We start from the raw sequence: 12,855 nt of genomic DNA, 5'->3' as shown, positions 1-12,855 counted from the left end.
TTTTTTTTTATCTTCAGATTAAAGTGGGGGTATGCCATACCCCCGTATACCGCCCCACTTCGACCACTGTATATATATATATATATATATATATATATATATATATATATATATATATATATATACAGACATTGTAGGCGCTCTGCACACACTAAATTAACTGATAATAAATAGTGGAGATTTGGTTCATGAATTGATCAATGCATTTAAGCCTGCAGCCCCCATCACGGGACCCTACTTTTCTGCAGGTCCTAACACTATCGCTGAAAATGGCTACAATACACATAGCTATCACATCAATGTTTGATTCCAGGCATGCTATCTGGTCTGAAGCTCACAGCAGACTTTGCTTTTATAGGTGAGCAGCAGGAGAATGTGACCACAATAAGACTAATTTAAAAAACTAATCTAATAAACAATATATACACTTAACATCGGCACTCACCTTTCCTAGTTTTGGGGTGCCCTCTGGCTTGGGACCACATTGTAAGACTTGACAAAAGTTGTTTAATACAACTGAAACGTTGTCCTAATTTCATGGCTCCGTGAGTTTTCTTCATTATTGCCTTACTGAGTGCCGCACCAGCTCCTTCTATATATATATATATATATATATATATATATATATATATATAGATACAGAAGTACCAACACACTCGCCATTCCTAGGAATGGGGTGCAAACAGCACCCACATCCCAGGGTGGGGTGCGGTGGCCTGTGACCACACACTAGTAAATACAAACACAGGGGGCCCAGCACTCACTACAACAAACTAACTCACCTTAACATTCAAATAATCAATAAATAAATAATGGGGTTTTAGTTCATGAATTGATCAATGCATTTAAGCTTGCAGCCCATTCCTAGGAATGGCGAGTGTGTTGGTACTTCTGTATCTATATATTTGGGTTGATTTTTAATTAACCTCTGTTACTGTGATCATAGCTTTCTCATGCACCCTTGATTAGCTCATTTACCTGAAACCTGTGACAGCTGCCCCTTTAATACTAATTCAGGTGCTGTGTTTGGGACGGTCTCACCTTATAAAAGCCATGTTACTTGGCAGTTGAGCATTAACCCAGAGAAAAAACACATGTTCATTTTAGCTATGATGTGTAAGCAGGTGCCAGGTTCCCAAGAAAACCAGTTAGTGTAGGACTTGCAGTGAAATGGGGTCCCTTGGCGATGGGCTGCAAGCTTAAATGCATTGATCAATTCATGAACTAAAACCCCATTATTTATTTATTGATTATTTGAATGTTAAGGTGAGTTAGTTTGTTGTAGTGAGTGCTGGGCCCCCTGTGTTTATTTATATATATATATATATATATATATATATATATATATATATATATATATATATATATACAGTGGTCGAAGTGGAAATTTTGAAGTGGGGGTATGGAAATTTTGAAGTGGGGGTATGGAAAAGTAAAGAGTGAATATAGTGCGCACCTTCGGACACCCCCCTGTCCATCAACGTCCCCTGCCAGACTGCCCCGTTGTACAGGGGTATTACAAAAGCACAATATGCGCTGCTGAGTGATCAGAGAGCATCCTGAGGGGGATTAAAGTGGCGGTATGGCATACCCCCGTATACCGCCCCACTTCGACCACTGTATATATATATATATATATATATATATACAGATGGTGGGTGCATTAGCTAGGGTTACCACCTAGTCCCTTTAATTCCGGACACATGTTAATTACACAGGTTCTGTGGCAGTTTAAAATCAGGTGAAGTGGAGTCTTGAAGTCAGCCAGCCACAGAACCTGTGTAATTAATATGTGTCTGGAATTAAAGGGACTAGGTGGTAACCCTAGTATTAGCGCAGGAGTGTTCAAGTGTCCGAAAGTCCAGTGATCCACCTGCACTTTAGCAGGGGAAATGATGACACAAAAGTCTGTGGTAAGACTGCAGCTTCCTTCTCACATGCGAGGAATCCCGGGTCCAAGGGATTAGGTGAATCTGGATAGAACAGGAGAAAAATTGGAAGAAGAACTTCCTAGTGTATTAAAACAGTATTTATTGAGCATAAACGGAGATACAGACTCCAGGGTATATAACAGTGATGCTCGTACCTAAAAATACAACACTGATTACAATCAATCAGGCAAACAGCTCACTCGTTTGGTCGACCTCCGTGTCCTGGGGAACTCCGAGACGACAGGCGCTGGATTGCGCTGTCCCATGTTATCCTATAGGGAAAACGTTCCTTTGCCTGGCAGTATCTCTGGTTCCCAGGGGGCTAGAGATACGGGGCTGGGCTCGTTGGAAAGCCCCAGCCCTCAGCTACAAAATGGGCAAATGGGTGGTCCTGTGCACCCCCGGACCACCCCCTAGATTCGCCTATGTGTGTGCAGTGCAGGGAGTTGCTCTGCCTCTCCATACTGCCGCCCACGGTCAGACAGGCGCTGCGGGCGGCGTGCAGGAGGCAGTGACAGTGAGGGCTGAGGCAGCTTTAGCAGAGCAGGGAGGGAGACAGCGCCTTTTCAGCATGGCGCCTCCCTGCATTGCAGGAGCTGCTGAGTGGGTAGCGCCGGCCCTGCACACCATCTGTCAATCAATCAGAGGGGCCGGGCACTATGGCTTAAAGCGATACACATCGTACCACTAATACTGTTATACTTTAATATAGAAACGAGCTAACGGACAAAAAGGAAAACTATAAAAATATATATATATTATTAAAAATTAGGTGCAGTGGTACGATGTGTATCGCTTTAAGCCATAGTGCCCGGCCCCTCTGATTGATTGACAGATGGTGTGTATTTAATGCTGGTCTGAGCGGGTAGTAGTGGCCTACCTCGCTCCACCAGCTGTGCTTTCCCGACGGTCGCCCCTGCCACCGGACCTTCCCGCTTCTGCAGCGCAATCCAGCGCCTGTCCTCTCGGAGTTGCCCCGGACATGGAGGTTGACCATACGAGTGAGCTGTTTTGCCTGATTGATTGTAATCAAGCCGTGCGGTAACCAGTCCACAGTGTTGTATTTTTAGGTACGAGCATCACTGTTATATACCCTGGAGTCTGTATCTCCGTTTATGCTCAATAAATACTCTTTTAACCCCTTCCCGACATTTGATGTACATGTACGTCATGGCTTTAAACTGTCACCGCGTCTATAGACGCGGTGACAGTTTGGAGATGTCTGCTGTCCCTGACAGCAGACATCCCCCCTCGTCGCCCAGGGGGGGCAGGGATGCCCCCCCCCGGTCGGCGATCGCTGCGATTGGCTGTTCAAAAGTGAACAGCCAATTGCAGCGTTTTCTGTGTTACCGGCGGCTAAGCCGCTCGGTAACACAGAGATCGGTGGTGATCGTGCTGTTAAGTACAGCACCGATCACCACCGAGCGGCAGCCCGTCCTCCCACCCGCCCGGCAGCCTAACCTCCCACCCACCCGGCAGCCTAACCTCCCACCCAGCCAGCAGCCAGCAGCCGCAGCGCCAGCCCCCCTCCCACCCCCCCACCAGCCGCAGCACAGTATGAAATTACTTTTAGTGAAATAAAATGAACTATATATATATATATATATATATATATATAATATATATATATATATATATATATGTGTATATATATATATATACACATATATATATATATATATATGTGTGTATATATATATATATATACACATATATATATACACACACACACATACATATATATATATATATATATATATATACAGTGATCGGTGCTGTTAAGTACAGCACCGATCGCCAGCCCCCCCCCCCCCCTCCCACCCGGCAGCCCCCCCTCCCACCCACCCGGCTGCCGCAGCACCAGCACCCCTCCCACCCCCCCACCAGCCGCAGCGCCAGCACCCCTCCCACCCCCCCCCCACCAGCCGCAGCGCCAGCCCCCCTCCCAAAGCTGGTGAGCAAAATGGGGTCACATGTGGGGGGGTTCCACTGTATTGGTGCTTCGGGGGTCTTGCTAATGCGACATAGCACCCACCATTCATTCCACCACCAAATATCACTCCTTCCCTTCTGAGTCCTGCCATGCACCCAACTGGTATTTTTTGGTCACATATGAGGCATTGCCGTACTCGGGAGAAATTGGGGCACAGATTTTGGGGTGCTTTGTCTCCTTCATTCCTTGCGAAAATGAAAAATTTTGAGCCAGAACTGCATTTTTGTGTAAAAAAATACATTTTTTTACACAAAAATGCAGATCTGGCTCAAAATTTTTCATTTTCGCAAGGAATGAAGGAGACAAAGCACCCCAAAATCTGTGCCCCAATTTCTCCCGAGTACGGCAATGCCTCACATGTGACCAAAAAATACCAGTTGGGTGCATGGCAGGACTCAGAAGGGAAGGAGTGATATTTGGTGGTGGAATGAATGGTGGGTGCTATGTCGCATTAGCAAGACCCCCGAAGCACCAATACAGTGGAACCCCCCCACATGTGACCCCATTTTGCAAACTACACCCTTCAGGGAATTCATCAGGGGGTATAGTGTACATTTCAAACCCCCAGGGGTTTCACCAATTTTGATACAACTGAGCTGTGAAAATGAAAAATTAAATTTTTTCATTTTCACAGCCCAGTTGTATCAAAATTGGTCAAACCCCTGGGGGTTTGAAATGTACACTATACCCCTAAATGAATTACCTGAAGGGTGTAGTTTGCAAAATGGGGTCACTTGTGGGGGGGTTCCTAAATTTTAGCATCTTATGGTGCCTAGAAACCTACATGGTGCCTAAAAAATAATCTCGTAAAAAGGAGGCTCCAAAATCAAGTAGGTGCTCCTTCTATTATGAAGCCTGTGGTTTGGTCAACGTGCACACTAGGGCCACATATAGGATATTTTTGAAAACAAAAGAATTGGGGGAATCAATTTTTAGTCACATTTCTCTAGTAAAATCTACTGGGTTCCTTAGAAAAATGTATTAAAATTGCAAATCTGCAAAAAAAATGAAATTTTGAAATTTCACCTACACTTTGTTTTAATTCCTGTGAAACACCTAAAGGGTTAACAAACTTCCAAAATGCTGTTTTGAATACTGTGAGGGGTGCAGTTTTTGAAATGGCATCATTTATGGGGGTGTCTCACATACAAGTCCCTCAAAGTCACATCAGAACTGAACTGGTCCCTAAAAAAATCAGTGTTTGAAATTTTCTTGAAAATTTGCTATTCATATTGTAAGCCTCCTAGTGTCCAAAAAAATTACAAGGAAGTTGAAATAATGATGGAAACATAAAGTAGACATATGGTCTATGTTAGTTATTAACTATTTTGAGTGGTATGATTATTTGTCTCACAAGCAGAAAATTTAACATTTTGCAAATTGCTAAATTTTCCATTTTTTTACGACATTTTGGTATTTTTCACAAAAAAACACAGACTGTATCGACCCAAATTTACCACTAATTTGAAGTACAATGTGTCACGAGAAAACAATCTCAAAATCACTGGGATAAGTAAAAGCAAAAAAAAGTTATACCCACTTAAGTAATACATGTCAGATTTGAAAAAAATGGCTGTCAGGAAGGCAAAAACTGGCTCTGTCAGGAAGGGGTTAATACACTAGGAAGCTCTACTACCCATTTTTCTCCTGTTCTATCCATATATATATATATATATATATATATATATATATATACACACAGTATATATGTCTTCACTCTGAGGTGAAAGGTTTTCCTTTCAACACACAACTTTGTAGAAAGATTTTGTGTGTTGCTGGTTTTCCATCTTTTCAGGAAAGTTTCACAACAATGTGTGTGTACATACAGAGATGCCAGTGAACAGCCGGTGTGTAGTGATGCGTCATTGCGTCCTCTGCAGATGCACAGACACCGCTAGTAATATTGTGTCACATGAACAAGACAAACAGTATTATCATTATGTTGTGTAATCTATATAATAAGTTGAAGAGTCTGTGTGTGTGCGTGTGTGTGTGTGTGTGCGTGTCCGTCGCATTGCGGACACACCGTGGCACTCAGAGACACCAAATTTGTCAACAAGGTACCTCTATACCTGGTGGTGTGCACCTCGAAGCCGTTTTTGGGAAATTTCACTCAGAAATTTAAAAAACAACAAGATTCAATTTGCCTTGAATCAGGATCTGTAAAAAAAGATTGACGATCTGGGAAAAAGATGATGACGGAACAACACCACACCTGAGTTCATTGCTGTCATTTAGTATTAAGGCAAACACATTCTAGCATTATGGTGAAGACTTTCAACAATTGGAAATAATTGGGAAAATACATAGACCACACATCACACACACACGTACACATTTATACACACATCACACACAGTGCACCATATACGCACACACAGCACACCACACACACATATACTGTATACATAGCACACCACACACATTTACACACATTGGACAGATACACACAACACACACATACATGACACACCACAAGCAGTACAACACACACCATACACTACAACACACCCAAAAACAGTACAACACACACAAACACATTGCACACACATATTTATATGTAGCGCACCTCACACACTTACACATTGGACAGATACAACACAACACGCCACACCACAGTACACATACATAACACACCACAAGCAGTACAACACACACCCATATACACTACAACACAACCAAAAACAGTACAACACACACAAATACACACACACACTTATACCCCTTTTACACCAAAAAACCCGTATCCAAGCCAAGTCGGATCCGGGATTTGCACCGTTTACACTGTGGTGCCTACCTGCAGTGTAGACGGAGGTGGCGCTTGAAGATGACATAATCTCCAAGCGCTGGGATTGCGATCACCCCTGCCAGGACCGCGGATCATTGCCCTGGGGCAAGCCCAGCACCAAGGTAAGCTGCTGGGCTGCCCCCAGCCCCCGTGCACCCCCCGTCTGCGAGGTAAATGGATGCCGCACACAGACATCCATTCGCCTCCTCCCTGCAGACAGCAGAGGAGGCTGTGTGTGTGACCCCCATCCAACCTCCATACTGACCACGGGATGCTGCGGTCTGGAGGTTGGGCTTCCCCTATTGATGTAAACAGGAGCCGGGTCAGATGAATGTGACAGGTAGCAGGTTGGATGAATGTGACATGTAGTGTGACATAGAGGTGCATGTCCCTGCGTCACTCCACCATCTCTGTCCCTGCGTCACCCCGCATGGCATAATAATTAAGGGGCAAGTGGTCTACTACTGTTTTGCATAATGTGTACAAGGGGCATACAGCATGGTACACTACACTCAAGGACATGCCCCCTTTTTCTGGAGTGTGCACATAACTTCAGCCTTTAATTTCCCATACCTTACCATACCCTTACTTGAAAATTTCCACTTCGACCATGGCACACACATATTTATACGTAGCGCACCTCACACACTTACACATTGGACAGATACAACACAACACACCACACCACAGTACACACACCCACATACACTACAACACACACAAAAACAGTACAACGCACACAAACACACAAAAAAAATGCATCATAGGTGCTAAATCTCAGGAGTGGATGTGGAATTCATCAACACACACAAGCTATGAAGTCAGGAGGGGTGCGTTTCAAACAACATCACCCCTGATTTCATTGCTGGCATTGAGTATCAATGCAAACACATTCTAACATTATGGTGGAGGTTTTAATAAATTACAATCTTGAGCCATAAACGCAGCATAAAACAACATTTTACAGCAATTTTGGAAAAAACAAAACCAAGGTTGTCCCGGGCAACGCCGGGCAGGTCAGCTAGTAGTGTAATATACGAATGTTCCGCATCGTCTGTGTAACCCCCATCTTCTGTATAACCCCCTTGTAGAAGATAACAGCAGGATTGCTAATGATATACGGTGAATTAGTAAAGTAAGTTTTGGTGAATATTATTCTGTGGTTTGTACAATGATCAGTTATTGGACAAGAAGGAACTCGCCCCTCTGTTGTTCCCTTAATGCAGTCTGTAATAATACCCATGGTGGACAGATATAGTTAATAAGTGAATAATCATAATGCGAATATATATACAAATATACAATCAACACAATAAAAACTAATAATAATACTTGTTGGCCTAGAATCTTCCCCGGGATATAGATCTGCAGCAAGGATTAATCTTCATCCGTTATATAGACACAGATAAATGTAGCAATAATTGTATTGACATAACTCCCACGGTGATCTATCGGTGATTTATCTGGTGCGGCATTCTTTGCAGCTGAGTGGATGGGGACTTCCGGCGGTGAGTATCACTAATCCCCCTTTTACACCAGCATGAATAACCCGGGTTTTTGCATGTGACCCGGGACCCATTCACTGCAATGCAAAAGCCGGCGCTGGGAGATGCTGTCATCTCCCAGTGTCTGCTCAGGACCCATCTCCAGTGACGTCACCCACCTAGCATTATGGCAGGTGGGGACACCGTTATAAAAGGGTTCACAACCCGGGTCACAACGGGTTGAGCCTGGTACAAAATCCCAGTTGCGACCCGGCTTGTAGGTGTAAAAGGGGTTTAACCTAACCCTTCCCTAGTATCTAGTCCTCCCACAGCCTAACCTGCCCTCTAGTATCTAACCCTAACATCCCCTCCCATAGTCTAACCTGCATCCTAGTGTCTAACCCTAACCTCCCCTCCCACAGCCTAACCTGCCCCCTAGTATCTAACCCTAACCTCCCCTCCCACAGCCTAACCTGCCCTCTAGTATCTAACCCTAACATCCCCTCCCATAGTCTAACCTGCATCCTAGTGTCTAACCCTAACCTCCCCTCCCACAGCCTAACCTGCCCCCTAGTATCTAACCCTAACCTCCCCTCCCATAGTCTAACCTGCATCCTAGTGTCTAACCCTAACCTCCTCTCCCACAGCCTAACCTGCCCCCTAGTATCTAACCCTAACCTCCCCTCCCACAGCCTAACCTGCCCTCTAGTATCTAACCCTAACCTTCCCTCCCATAGTCTAACCTGCATCCTAGTGTCTAACCCTAACCTCCCCTCCCACAGCCTAACCTGCCCCCTAGTATCTACCCCTAACCTACCCTCCCACAGCCTAACCTGCCCTCTAGTATGTAACCTTAACCTCCCCTCCCACAGCCTAACTTGCCCTCTAGTGTCTAACCCTAACCTCCCCTCCCATAGTCTAACCTGCCCTCTAGTATCAAACCCTAACCTTCCCTCCCACAGCCTAATGTGCCCCCTAGTATCTAACCCTAACCTTCCCTCCCACAGCCTAACGTGCCCCCTAGTATCTAACCCTAACCTTCCCTCCCACAGCCTAACGTGCCCCCTAGTATCTAACCCTAACCTTCCCTCCCACAGCCTAACGTGCACCCTAGTATCTAACCCTAACCTTCCCTCTCATAGTCTAACCTGCCCTCTAGTATCTAACCCTAACCGTCCCTCCCATAGCCTAACCTGCCCCCTAGTACCTAACCCTTATCTCCCCTCCCATAGCCCAAATGCCTACTTGTATCTAACCCTAACCTCCTCTCCCATAGCCTAACCTGCCCCCGAGTATCTAACCCTAACCTCCCCTCCCACAGCCTAACCTGCCCTCTAGTATCTAACCCTAACCTTCCCTCCCATAGTCTAACCTGCCCCCTAGTATCTAACCCTAACCTCCCCTCCCACAGCCTAACCTGCCCTCTAGTATCTAACCCTAACCTCCCCTCCCACAGCCTAACCTGCCCTCTAGTATCTAACTCTAACCTCCCCTCCCACAGCCTAACCTGCCCTCTAGTATCTAACCCTAACCTTCCCTCCCATAGTCTAACCTGCCCTCTAGTATCTAACTCTAGGGCTAATATTTGTCACAAGCCAATGAACCTACCAGTATATTTTTACATTACAGGAGGAACCTGGAGTGCCCAGAGGAAACCCACTCAAGTATGGGGACCCTTTTGTATAAAGAGCTGGTTTGCTAAAACCAGCCCAAAATATAGAACGTATTCATAATATTCTATATATATTTTTATATGAATCAGAGTACAAAACGATTCAGCACAGAATTCCATCATCTCTTGTCTGACTGTGATCATTATTATTTACGTCTGTCTCTATATGGGTTATCTATAGAACACAGAGAGAACGTAATGAGGCTGAATTGGGACAAAATCATAACAACAAGAATCATTATGTCAAAACAATAACCCCATAGGGACATTTGTTATGTACATGAGGGAGTATATCATGACACCATTAAAAAGATGAAGAACGCTAATTGAAGACAAGTTAAAAACTAACCAAAACTTATGTCTTTCCCGAACAAAATACATTGTGAAACATAACAGTGATATCATCGCTGGTGGCTGAGCGCGCCTGAACGCAGCAACACTCGAATTGTTCCTTTGGGCTCCGCCTAGTGGTTGCTGGCGTGCATTACACTAGAATTCCCCCCCATAGAGGTGAGGAGCACATCAAGGCACCTAGCCTCCGTTACACTCCAGCTGGTGCTGGTGCTACTGCTAGCGTGACACCAGGGATACTTAATATTTGCGGCTCTTCCCCCAGAAGATATTTTTGAAATAAATTGCCCCCTTGTACCCCTTTCCCATTGCAACTAAAACCAGGGTCGCGGTGAGAAAGCACCATGTTGAAACACCTGGGCCCACCAACCCATACCAGGTAATAGGAAGGGATAAACCAGGGTCGCCCTGTGTATTATATCGACCCAGTTTTAATGTAAAAGGGTCAAAAGCAGGATCAAAATCCCTGGTCCAACACGGATTTGTTATGTGTGAAAGCGGTATTAGCGGGGTTAGAGTGGGGGTGGATGAGGGGGAGCGGTAGAACCTCCAAATTTGCCCGGCACAGTCATTCTAACAGAAAAGCATTATAGTTTGCAGGGGGTTGCCAAAAACCCTTCCACTAGCCCTGGATCTGCCTAATAGGGAAAGCGGAAGGGGGTAATTAGGTGGCAGAGGGTCCCACCACCTCTCATGGACCACTTTAAGCCCTGGGTATTAATAACTGCAACAAAAGATATCTGCAGAGGAGCAGACCAGGTTTTTTCAACTGCAAAGATCTGCTTGTTAATATGGAAGCGTTCCCAGATGACAGGTATGATCTGGGTTATCACATATGGATGAGATGGTGGAAGTATCTTCACCTGAAGCGATATATCTGCCTTCCTCCTCTCAACATAGCAGTCTCCTCACTAGAGGCCCAACAATGAGGAGCACTGTGCTCTGTTCCCTCATTGTACCCGGTTATAGGTCTTATAGATAGATAAAGTCATCCACTGGCTCGGACACAAAGACTTGTTAGGAGGCCTTATGACTGCTGTAGGGCGAAGGAACAATGAAAAGGTCAGTGTCCAGAGCAGGTCTCCATGGTCTCTCCTCTGCCCTGAGGCCTCATAGTCAGATGCATTTTATAAACCCTCAAACTATCTGTACACTGCTGACACTCAAACTCTTACTTAACACGTGTTAAAGTCGAGTTGCATACACGCCATTTTAGGATAGTATGGCCGCCATTTTGGTTCGCAGAGTTGCGCAAATAAAGTTTCCATACCCGAGTCTGTGTGACAAAGTGGACCAGAAGCGCAGCCATACTATTACACATAAATTCATAAGAACATACTGACACTAAATAAAATATAGTTAAAGGTTTAGAACGCCACACATAGCTTAGTTAGCATTGCATACATCCGTCTGTATAATGTTTAGTACCGTTCCGTTCCGTTTCTTATGCGCAGTATTCCGGTCATTGCGAATAAATCGCAATCCATACGGCCCGATAGTTATGGACAAAATCCATATTCCCAAGACAGTTTCTGTTAAAAAGTGTATAACAAAGGAATCTATTAAAACTGGTTCTCACTGCTATTTACAACCCCTGACGACGATACCAACAGAACAAAGGACTCCAAAGTTCACCTTCCCCCTGCACCTTTGCCCCAATCACAGAGGACTTGACATACGAACCCTGACCAATAGGAATGGCCTTTGACCTCCCCCTTCTGACCCTATAAGATAGGTGACCCAGGGCGGCCTCGGTCTCTTCGGCACATCTTCCTTTCCCTGACCATTGACCGGACTATGTTCAAACCTGAACATAGTGAGCTCCGACCGGACTGCGCTGCGCTATTTCCCCTGAAGGTAAACATTCGTATTCCCCTTTTATGTAATGTGGCTGATTATGATTGTATCCTGTATCTGTATTTTCTTCCCCTAGTAGAGCCTGTTTATTATACTCATTGTTAGACTATTGTATCACTTGTTATACCTGTATTCCTGTAACCCCCTTTTGTCCGTTAGGGACTTAAATACATCTTTTTACGGAGTTCCTATCTCCTTACTTCTATACTGTGGTTGTGTCTGTTTATTCGCATATAGCGATAAGGTATATTACGGACACTGTCCTTAAAGGTATATTCGCAGATTAGAGTCAGAGTACTGCGAAAGGATCTCTTATTAAGGTATTGGTTCTTTGGTGTGCAATACACAATAAAGGTACGCTACGCTGCGCTACGTTTTGTTCGCACGTAGCTAGGTATAAAGGGTACGCTGGTTACGGACATAATATGTAACCTGCGCTTTTCACTTATTGTTTCTTTGGTCATATTTAATCGCCATTAACACACAGCTAAGACCAAACTCCATGTTTTCACCCTCTCAGATCCATCTACCTTACTCCCTCTCACCTGTCCTCAGGACTCAGCGCCCCACTGCTGCCACCCTCTACTGTGTGTGGCACATTGTGAACATGGGTTTGGGTGTTGAGGAGGGCTTAAATTATAGTTTTGAACCAGGCCAACCACCCACACATTACGCCACTACGTGTTGATGTGGTTCTGTGATGACCTGCCCCCTTTTTTGCCTGGAATATGCATTTGGGCAACAACAAATGAGCGCTACATGTACATTTGGATATGTTA

The sequence above is a fragment of the Crinia signifera genome, chromosome 4, assembly GCF_055691185.1.
Source record: "Crinia signifera chromosome 4, ASM5569118v1, whole genome shotgun sequence".
Lineage (NCBI taxonomy): Eukaryota > Metazoa > Chordata > Amphibia > Anura > Myobatrachidae > Crinia > Crinia signifera.
Note: the sequence above shows the minus strand (reverse complement) of the source record.